This window comes from Bos indicus x Bos taurus, chromosome 17, assembly GCF_003369695.1.
Source record: "Bos indicus x Bos taurus breed Angus x Brahman F1 hybrid chromosome 17, Bos_hybrid_MaternalHap_v2.0, whole genome shotgun sequence".
NCBI lineage: Eukaryota > Metazoa > Chordata > Mammalia > Artiodactyla > Bovidae > Bos > Bos indicus x Bos taurus.
This window is the reverse complement of record NC_040092.1, coordinates 392610-403796: the sequence shown is the minus strand read 5'-3', so window position 1 is coordinate 403796 and position 11187 is coordinate 392610.

The following is an 11187-nucleotide window of genomic DNA, read 5'->3' as shown; positions in this document are numbered from 1 at the left end:
TCCCTGGCCCCGGTCGGCCGGCGCCCCCGCCATCGCCACTGCGCCGGGACCTGGGTTGGGGGCTTCCTCGGCCCTGCTCCCGAGTTAGCCAAGCATGGTGCTACTTGATCCTCCAGAAAGCTCACCCTGGAGTCCAGACCCAACCCAGGCCCCTTCTCCGCACCCCTACCGCGATGCCCCTCCAAGGGTCGACACTGTCTCCCCGACAGGCCGAGAAGCCAGGAGGGCCTGCGTGGTTAGGGTTCCAGCTTGGTCCAAGTTCCTGCCCAGTGGTACCCGTCGCTGGAGCCTGAGGCTCCAGCCCTAGACAACGGGACCCTCCCATGGCCCCAGAGATCCCCCACTCTGCCCCTGCCACAAGGGCTGCTTCTTCAGAGGAGCCACCCATCCCCTCTTCTGAGGCTTGGCTCAGGAAGGCCGGGGGGCTCCACAGTGACCCGCACACAGGTGGTCCTCCAGGAGCCACCCTGGCTTAGGGCTCAGCTGCCCAGCCCCGCTCAGCCTCGGACCAGGCGCTGGGGAACAGCTGGGGTGGGGCTCTGCCCTTCCCCTCTCGTAATCAGCCCTGGCACCCCGGCCCCTAGGCCCCCCTCCGGAAGCCAACATGGAGCTTCCTGACCAGGAGGAAGAACCCCCATCCTCGATAGAGGCGGGAGGCGAGGGATTTCCGGGCATTCTTCTGCACAATGGCCCAGCCGGCTCTCCAAAGGCCCGCTGGGATGCACACTGGGCCCCTTGAGGCTCAGGTCGGCCCAGGGTCCCTTTCTGGCAGCCCCTCCATCTGCCCCCATCTGGAGCAAAGTCCACCCTGAAGTGGGGCTGCTCACACCCAAGTCGTTCCCCAGTCCGGGTCCTTGACTGTTGGCTCCTCTTCCTCAGGTGACTGAGGACACCTGTGGTCCCGCACGGGGAGGCGCCCGAGGCAAATCTGCTGGGCCCTGTGGGACTGGGGGGACAGTGTTACCCCTTCCTTCACCCCAGCCCCCTCCCCCCTGCATGGATGGAGCCCCAAGGACCTCTGCCTCCCAGACACCCCTCATTCCCTTCTTCCCTCCTACTGCAGACCGTCCTGGACGCCCCCTCTCCCTGTCCATCCCAGGGGGCCCAGCCCTACCACCCGCCCACCCTTCCAGTCTTGCTTCCCCACAGTCTGAATCCAGGGACCTTGCCGAGTCCCCCACCACGCTCCACTCTGCCGTCCCCCAGGGTCCACTGCTGTGGCCCCTCAGGTCACCTTGGCCCCCCTCTGAGGTCAGGCTCTGCCTAGAACCCGCTGCAGCTCGCCCTGCCTGCAGACAGAGCGCCCACTCCAGGAGCGGCCAGGGGACGTGAGCCAGCTGCACCCGCCACCCGGACCTGCCCCTTCTCGGCCCGCAGACTGGCCGGTCCACACCCACAGCCTCTTCTGCCTGCACTTCGATGTTCCCACTAAGGACACGGACCTACCAAGCTGTGTTGCCAAGGGACTTCCTCCCAGATGCCTCTCTGCCCCAAGGCTGCAGCTGCCTGTCTGCAGGCTGGCTGACCCCAGCATGGGGGCCATCTGCTTGGGTGGGGCCGCCTGCCACCCCCCATGCCCCAGCACCTCGGGGCCGCGGCCAGCACAGGGCTCACCCCTTGGCCCGCCCTCCCGCCTTCCTCTGCCACTCTGGGCCCATCTGGTCTGGTGTCCCGGGGAGCTCCAGGGAGGCCACATCTCCTTGGGGACGGCCTCACAGTGTCCCAGGGACTGGAGGAAGGCCCTCTGTGCCCACCTCGCACACCCCGATTTCCACCCCGACACCGCTGTTGGTCGTGGGGCCAGCCGAGGTTGAATCAGAGCTGTCACAGAGAGGCCCAGCCTGGCCCATAGGGGCGTGAGGACCTGCCGGCCCTCCCTTCCACTTTCTAGAGTCTGCTGAACACCTCCTATGCACGAGCATCGTCTCCAGGAGAACACCTGCCCTCAACCAGGGGCTGGCCTTTCAGGTACACCCTCGGCTGGGAGGGTGACACCAAGTGATGAAGGACGTGGTGCTTCAGCTCAAACCCGGGACGAAGCCCCGCACAGGAGCCCAGAGGCAGGAAAGGGCAGGAGGGGGCCGGCGGCCTCGGGGTGACGGACGTGGCGGGCCCAGGCCCACAGGCCAAGGTTCGAGGGGCGCCAGGCTGGGCGGGCTTTGGAGCCCTGATCTCTGGCGAGGGGGCTCCCAAGCCAGCCCGCCAGCCGAGGCCACCTGCCCCTCTGCAGCTATTGTTCTGCCTTCCCAGGGGAAGCGCGGCAGGCCTCATCAGCTGTGTGGGGGAGGCCTGAGTCGGCAGAAGTCAGTTTATCTCGAGCAGCTGCCAGCTGACCCTGCACCGCAGCAACCGGTGACCTTCCAGGGACAATCTAAATTTAGGCTCCAGATATCAGAGGACTGGGCTGTGGGAAGCCCCGAGTTAAGGGATTTTGTTCTGGGAGCAGGGGGAAGTGAGAAATAACACGTCTTCTGGCTTTGAAACAGTTAAGGATGTTTTCCTCAGGGCACTGTGCACTGCTGGGCCCTTTCCTGGCACGTCTGGTGCCCGAGGCAGCTCCCCAGCAATGCCAGGCCTGCCCCGGGCCCACGGTGCCCCATGTTGGGGGGGGGCGAGGGGGCTGCTGTGCCCATCCCAGGGTGCTGTAACAAACAGCTGGCGAGTCCACAGTTCAGACGAAGGATCAGGGCTCTCCCTGCCCTGTCCCGCCGCTGATGAGAAGGAAGCCCCCCACGGTGGAGGCCGCAAGGCTGGAGGGAGGCAGCCACTGGGCCAGACCCTCTGCGGCCCTTCCTGAGCCCTCCGGGTCCCTAAGACGGCCTCCCGGCTCCTGCAACCCTCGTGGCCCATCCACGTCGCTCCCATCAGAGTGGGCACCACCGGCCGTCTGGCTGGCAAAACAAGAGGGCGCTGCGGCTTCGCCTCCAGCAGGGAGGGGAGCCCCCCGGCGGCAAGGGGCCCTGTGGGAGTGTGCAGCCCCTGAGCCCGCGGTCGGCCCTGGACAGGGTTTCTCCGGGGGCGCCACGCGCTGGCAGCAGTGGCCTGCACCGCCTCCTGGCCTCGCTGCTCACCCCAGCCACCCCATCCTCCGCGTGCTGCATTCTGCAGCTACTTTATACTCTTTCCACTTAAGATCAGTAGTGACTCTGGGTCCTTTTTCATCCGGCTTCGTCCCCGCTGCCCCAGGAGCCGGGAGGGAGCCAGAGGGAGCCCTCTGCCGCCCTTGCCCGGAGCGGGGCTGTGACCAGCGTCCCGGCTCTGTGCAGTGGGGGTGTGATGGGCTCATCAGGGGCTGCCGTGGGGCTGCATGAACGGCACTTCCTGTCTCAGGGTGGACGCTGGATTCACAGTATGTTGGTGACGACCATCCCTCAAGACACCGTTTCACAAATAACAATTCTTCTATTGTAAATAATGCCGCGGGGAATGTCATTATTCGCGAGCCTTGGTATTTCGGATAATTTCCTCAGGAAAATCTCCTCCAAGTGGCATTTCTGGCTCACATCCCAGAGGGCATGTCCCCTACACCCCTGTCTGCGGACGAAACTGCCCCGAGTGTCACTAGCTCTAGGCAGTCACGGCTTTTAAACCTGACCATGCATACGGAATGGCAGCTTACTTTAACTTGCGTGTCTTTGCACAGTAAGGAAGTTACCTTTTTTTTCCAGTTTACACTGCTCAGCTCTGTTTCCTCTTTGGTGAAGTGTCTGTGTGCCCAGTAGTCTTGGTGTTTCCTCGCTTTGCATGTTAGAAACATTACTTGTTATGATACATGTGGCATATACTGTTTTGCTGTTTTTTACTTAACCTATTAATGATTTTTTTCCAAAATGTTACAGAAGTTTGAATTTGTGAGTGTTCAAATCTATTAAGGTTTTCCCTATGCACTGTTTGTGTTTAGCCGTCAAAAACTCCGTGTATATCCAGAAAATACAAGTAACTTATGATTCCTTACAATTCTCTCCTGTATCTCCTCATGTCAAGGAGGGCTTCTGATTCTGACCAAGATGCCCAGGACTAATTGCAGAGTTTTGCTCAGGAGCAAAAAGATTGGGCATGCGGATAGGAAAGAATAAATTTAAAGCTAGGACAAGAGGATTATTCCATTTGAACGAGATTTTTTTTTTAAAGGGACTTCTGTTTTCGTTGCGGCCTGTAGACTCTCAGTTGCGGCGTGTGGAACCTCATTTCCTGACCAGGGATCAAACGCGGGCCCCTGCACTGGGAGCGTGTAGTCTCAGCGGCTGGGCCACCAGGGAGGTCTCGGTGGTCACCTTGGGAAGGCAATAACCTCCACAGTTCCTATGCTTGCCCTTGTCCCCACAGCTCCGGCACTTCAGGACGTGTACCCGTCACCTGCTGCAGGCTCCCACCCTACTGTTCCTCTGCGGCTGTCTCACACACTCAGGGCCGGTGCGTGTGCAGGGTCTGCCCTAGAGGATGCCCCCAACTCCTGCCTCCTCAGGCAGTGACCACGCCCAGCTTGCCAGGCCGAGAGCAAAGGGCAGGAAGGGGCTGTGGACGCAGGCCCGCGCCCCCGCGGCTCCCAGGAGCCAGTCCTCAGATGCTATCGCAGCCTCTTGCTGGCATGCTCAGGCCCTTGGGAACTGGCATCCAGACCAGCACTGGTCCAAAGACGGGGTGAGTCAGAGCTGGACGTCCAGGCCCAGGTTGACCACACCGAGGACGCAGGGCGGTGCTCGCAGCCACAGCCCTTCCCGGGTGGCAGGTGTGGAGGATGTGAATTCATCCTCGGCTGCCCAGGCTGCCCCCTACAGACACCCCCTTCCTCTCACGCTTTCACTGAATATGCATGAGCTGGGGCTGTCCCAGCAGGGCCTCCCTGCAGCAAATGGTGGCCCAGCAGTGTCCACAACAGCCAGGACGCTGCCTCAGACGGCGTCTTCGGCTCTCGTTCCCCACAGACCGTGGGTGGGATGCAGGAGAGCTGAACACAGGTACCTGGCCGGCTGGAGGCTGCGGAGAGGCGCCGCCTCTCACACGCTTAGAGGAAAGAGCCGCTCACCAGGGTGAAGGGGCCATCAAGCGTCCGGGGGGAGGACAGACCCTGGGTGAGGGCAGAGGTGGGCTCTGGAGGGCCCCTGGGAATGAAGCTGGGGAGGAGAGAGGCTGCCACTCCAACAGGCATGTGGTCACGCCTGGCTGAGGGACAGTGAAGTCTGGTCCTGCAGCCGGGCGGCCAGACTCTGCTGAGCCCAGAGCATCGTCTTCCCAGGGGTTAGGCAGGGAGGCACTGGGGCGGGATTCACGGACCTCAACGCATGTGAGAATTAGCCAGAGTAGCGATTATATAAACGCGTGTCCCTAGATCCCACTGCAAATCCCAACACTCGTGGCCGGGGCCTGGCAGCTGCTCTGAGGGCCCTGTTTAGAAGCACTGGACCCAGAGACTAAAAAGCAGTGAGTAAGCTGGGAGGCTGTGAGGGTGCCTGTGGAACGGAGCCAAGAGAACCTGGGTAGAGCCAGGGCTCTGCACTTCCCCTGCGGGGTGGCGGTTCCATCCCCGGTCAGGGAACTAAGGCCCCACCTGCTGCAGGGCATGGCAGGAAAGAAAAAGACACAGGTGTGTGTTTTCGAGTTATGGAGGTAAGAACTGGAAACAGTGGGGGAAGCGGCCTCCAGGGAGGACTGGAGCAGGGCAGGCCAACTTGGACTTCATTCTTCACAACCTCAACTTTCTTTTCTTAAACACAGCTGTTACCTTTATTATTAAAACAACAGCAAATACAGACAGAAGCAATGGAGAAGGGAGGAGGGGCAACTGGCCCACAGCCTCCCTTGCCTCCTCGGGGCGTCGGCCAGTGGCTGCACCTGCAGCCTGCAGCCTGGCACCCCGCTACAGAGCGGGGCTCCCCTCCTTCAGCACGGACCACGCCCTCGCCACTGCCCTCCAAAGAAGTGGGCACTGGCACCTGAGTGCCCGCACGAGGAGGAGGGCGCTGCGGTATGAGGGAGTCCAGAACCCCTGCTGGGAGTCATACAGCCCTGACCTCTCTGGGCTGCAAGGGACCTTCCCGAGGTCACAGAGTGACCCAGTCCTTCCTGGAACCAGTAGCCTTCGGGGCTTAAAAACATAAGCATAAAATAAAAAGCGAACCTTGCTCGGAAGCTGGCTGTGGGCAGTTGGCTCGGCCTGCACCGTGGACTCAGCAGCCAGCCATTTCAGAGGTCCGGGCGGGGGGCCGCCAGACAGGAGGTGCTGGGGAGCCACGTGGAGACGGCTGCTTCTGGGACAGGGACGGGTGATGACAGCCGTGTCCCCGGATAGCCGAGGGCTTGGCTCCCACCGGGGCCCCGGCTCTGTAGGGCTGTTTTCAGGGTGAAGGTTATCGAGTCCAAAGCCAGACAGCCGCTGTCCTGTCCACAAGGTAGACGGGGAGGTATTACTCCTTTCCAAACATCCTGTGCCAGCAAAGGACAGGCTTCTAAACACAGGAGTCCAAAAATCTCCCCTTCCCCACGGAGCAGGAGTGTGGAGGGAGGGCTCGACGTGGGCAGCCTGGGACCTGAGCCTCCGACACCCCAGCCAGGGTGACGCTGTGCTCTGCTGAGCTGGTCGACCACCTGGGGAGTCAGCATTTGGGGGGTCCTTGGGATGCCGTGGGAAGTCAGGGGGCCGCTGCGGTAGAGAGGCTGCTTAGAGGACACAGCACAGGAGCGGGGCCTGGTGGCTGGCAAAGCTCCAGTGCAAGAGGGCGGGGGCATCCCTGTTTTCCTCTAATGGTGCCGCCACGCAGGCCAAGCCTGCCTCGCCCGGGGAACCCCACAGGCAGCACCGGATATGACCCCCTGCCGAGGCCAGCTCCAGCCCACAAAGCTTTCACCCCGGCCTCAGGAGTGGGGCCAGCCAGCTCTGGCTCTTCCACCACGGTCTGTGGCCGGTGGGTCAGTATCTCCCATCTTCTGCTTCTTAACTTACGTGTCAAGTGGCTGATGAGTGTGTTCCAGGTATCGTCAGCATGGCACCAAGACCCACACAACTTGACCAGCCTGTGAGGTAATGACAGCAGCAGCAAGCACACTCACCTGGCACTTGACATGCCCCAAGTGAGATTTAAAAATTTTTTTCTTTTTTGGCCACGCCCGCAATGCAGGAGACCCCACTTGCTTCCTGGGTTGGGAAGATCCCCTGGAGAAGGGATAGGCTACCCACTCCAGTATTCTTGGGCTTCCCTGGTAGCTGAGATGGTAAAGAATCTGCCTGCAATGTGGGAGACCCCCAGTTCGATTCCTGGTTTGAGAAGATCTCTTGGAGGAGGGCATGGCAACCCACTCCAATATTCTTGCCTGGAGAATCCCCATGGACAGAGGAGCCTGGCAGGCTAAAGTCAATGGGGTCACAAAGAGTCAGACATTCCTGAGCGACTAAGCACAGACCAGCTTGATATCTGGGATCTTAGTTCCCTGACCAGGGATCAAACCCATGGCCCCCTGCAATGGAAGCTCAGAGTCCTAACTACTGACCCACCAGGGAAATCCAACATAGCTGCAGAAGTGCGGTCCCTCTTTTCTTGCTGGCTGTGGACAGCTCAGTTTCCAGAGGCTGCCTGTATTCCCTGCCTCACTGTCCCCTCCAGGCCTGAAAGGGCAGCCAAGTCCCTCTGACACTTTGGCTCTCTGACCCTGTGCGCCTCCTTCTTCCACCAAGCCTCTGACAGCTGCCTTCTGCTGTGCTTCTAAGGATTCAGTGATTCCACTGCATCCACCCAAGAAACCCAGGATGGGCTTTCCCCTCTACAGTCGGATGATCACACCCCTTGTTCCACCTGCAGAGGCTTACACAGCTGTGCGGAGAGCAGGGTTTGACTGAGTGACTGCCGGAGAGGAATCTGTGGTGTCTGCTGTTAGAGTTCTCCCTACTAGAGCTGGCCTTTGGGAAATTAAACCCAAAGACTGAAAAAGAGGGTAATAAAACTAACACGGGTGGAAACGGCAGAGTGATGGCTCTGTATGAACAAGATGGGGTTAAGTCAAAGTGTTCTTTGTTTTGCTGAAGCTGATGATTAAGTTGCAGAAAGTTCCAAACACCAGATGTCCCCAAAAAGTTACGGTGCATTCCAGTCAGTTAGATACCGCATCCTGAACAACCAATTAAGTACCTACTTGCTTGCAGTTTTTGGCAAATGGGAGGAACCTCTGCCTTACTATAATGATCAGGCCTATCCTCTTAAGAATATGCATGTCCCCCAGGCTTAAAACAGGGCTTCCTAGGTGACTCGGTGGTAAAAATATCCACCTGCCAATGCAGGAGAACTGGGTTTAATCTGAGTTGGGAAGATCCCCTGGAGAAGGAAATGACACCCCACTCCAGTATTCTTGCCTGGGAAATTCCACGGACGGAGGAGCCTAGTGGGCTACAGTCCATGGGGTCGCAGAGTTGGACATCACTTGAATGACTGAGCACGCGCGCACACACACACACACACACACACAGGTTTAACAATTCCCCTGGAGAGTTATCTTCCTGTCTCCCTACCTGTCACAAGTAAGAAATGCTTTAACAGAAAGTACCTGGTGTGTTCTGGAGAAGGCAATGGCACCCCACTCCAGTACTCTTGCCTGGAAAATCCCATGGATGGAGGAGCCTGGTGGGCTGCAGTCCATGGGGTCGCTAAGAGTTGGACACGACTGAGCGACTTCACTTTCACTTTTCACTTTCCTGCATTGGAGAAGGAAATGGCAACCCACTCCAGTGTTGTTGCCTGGAGAATCCCAGGGACGGGGGAGCCTGGTGGGCTGCCGTCTATGGGGTCGCACAGAGTCCGACACGACTGAAGCGACTTAGCAGCAGCAGCAGCAACCTGGTGTGTTCACTGGCTAAGCCCTTCAAAGCGACTGATCCATTATGTCTGGTAACAAGAAGAGGTCCAGTACCACCAAGACATGAGAATCCCAGTCGTTCTGCCTCATATTACTTTCCGTGGTGAGTCCTAATTTCGGCCATTTGAGAGGCCGTGTGGCCCAACAGTGCCCGCGGAGCTCCTATGTCTCTCTGATGAGACAGCGGTGGCCCACCCTCGCTGCGCTTGTCTCCCGTAAGCACATCCTCCCTGAGGAAGCATCTGTTCTGCAGTGTCGTGGCAGGGTTAGGGGGGTTCTTTGCGTATTTGGGCTTCCCTGGTGGCTCAGACGGTAAAGAATCCACCTGCAATGCACAAGACCTGGGTTTGATCCTTTTGTCAGGAAGATCCCCTGGAGGGCATGGCAACCCACTCGGGTATTCTTGCCTGGAGAATCCCCGTGGACAGAGGAGCCTGGCGGGCTACACTCCATGGGGTTGCAAAGAGTTGGATTCCACTGAGTGACCAACACACTTTGTGAATTTCGGATAGAAGTCCTTTATCAGGTGTGAGTGTTGATTTTCTCCCAGTCTGCGACCTGCCCTTTTTTTATTTTAAAATTGTATGTATTTTTGGCCGCGCTGTGTCTTTACTGCCGCTTCCAGGCTTTCTCTACCGCGGAGGGGGGCTTCTCTTGTCGCAGCCCCAGCTTCAGGAGCTGCGCTCAGGGATCAGTTGCTCCGTGGCACGTGGGGTCTTCCTGGACCAGGGACGGAACTGGTGTCCCCTGCATTGCTGGGCAGACCCTTAGCCCCGGGACCCCCCAGGGAAGCCTAGCTCTATCCTTCATTTTCTTGATGTGGTCTTTTCAAAGTTGATTTTCTCCAGGTTTCCTGAGGGACTATTTACAGAAGTATCCCTCACCCTCTCTGGCCTGGAGCTCCGTGAATTCCACCACCACAGCGAGACGTGGAGAACGGGCTCCTCCCGCCACCCACCGGCACCTCCCCAACGGGCAGGCTGCCCTGGGCCAGGCTCCGGGCCTTCTCCACGCGGGCCGCCGACCGCCTCCGGCCGCCTCCGTGTCCCGCTCGTAAATCGCAGGGCAACAGGAAAAAGCCTATTACACGTCCTGCTAGGCGCACTAATAAAACCAGTAATAATGACACCAAAACGCTCCCGGAACACCCCCCACCCCCGCCCGTTCCCTGATGACAGCCCGGCACCGAGCTCGCCGCACGCCCGCGAGGAGCCGCCGCGACCCTTCTCAGCTGAGGAGGTCCCGAGCCCGGGCCTCCGGGAGCCGCAGCTGCGGCCTGAACTCCCGGTGCCGCCGGGCGCGCCGGGCTGCCCACCCGGGGAGGCACAGGTGAGCGGGCCCCGGGAGGCCAGCGCTGAGCGACGCGCCTCAGCGGCCTTGACGCTCCGCCGCAGGGCTTGGGCGCGGGCCCGAGCCAGGACTGCGCGTGCGTGCGCTGTGCGCGGGGCTGCGCGGGGCGTGCGTGAGGCTGCGTGAGGCGTGCGTGGGGCTGCGTGACGCGTGCGTGGGGCTGCGTGAGGCCCACTTGTGGCTGCGTGGGGCCTACGTAGGGCAACGAAGGAGCGTCCAATACGCGGGGACCTGTCCAAGGTGCGCGTTTGCACCACGGAGGAAGCCGCGTTGTTCCGGGGAGCAGTGGGGTCGCGGGCGCCAGCCCTTAGGACTCCGAGGGTGCCCACCGTCGCCCTCAGCGCCAGGCCTCAGCCCGCTGTGGCGAGTGAGGGTCTAACCGACCGGCCGGGGCCCAGCCTGGTCACCTGTAGGACGGCCACCTGCGTGGGCGGAGCCACCAGCAGCGTTGGTGACTCAGTAGAGGACTGGATGGGGCAGGCCTGAGTCCTGCGTGGAGAAGGGGGCGTCCGCACTGACTCCTCCCGGGGGCAGTCCTCCGAAATGAGCCTTGGGAGGTGGGCCCGGAACGCTCCCAGCAGGGAACCGAGCTGGCCACCACACCAGTACTGGCCGGTCGTGTGGGGAGCAGTGGGCAGGCCTACACGGGGAGGTGGCGAGAGGGCGTGCAGGGCCTCGGAAGCTCCTGTGGGTGGGAAAAGCTGCCGAGGGTCCTCGGGCATGGAACTCACGTCAGACGTGTGCTTCAGTAGCCTACCTCAGGAACCAGACAGGAAGTGTAATTGTACAAGGGGATGTTGGAGGAAGGAAGCCAGCCTCATAGTCCCGGGAGTGATGAGGGCTCGAGCCTGGGCGGGGGGTGTGGAGGCAGATGCAAACAGGATTTCAGAGAGATTGTGGGGATGATAATGGTCAGGTTTCAGCGCCGCCCGCCCCCCCCCCCCCAAAGCTGAGCCTAGGATGACATCTGGGCCTGGACAATCAGGGCACTGAGTC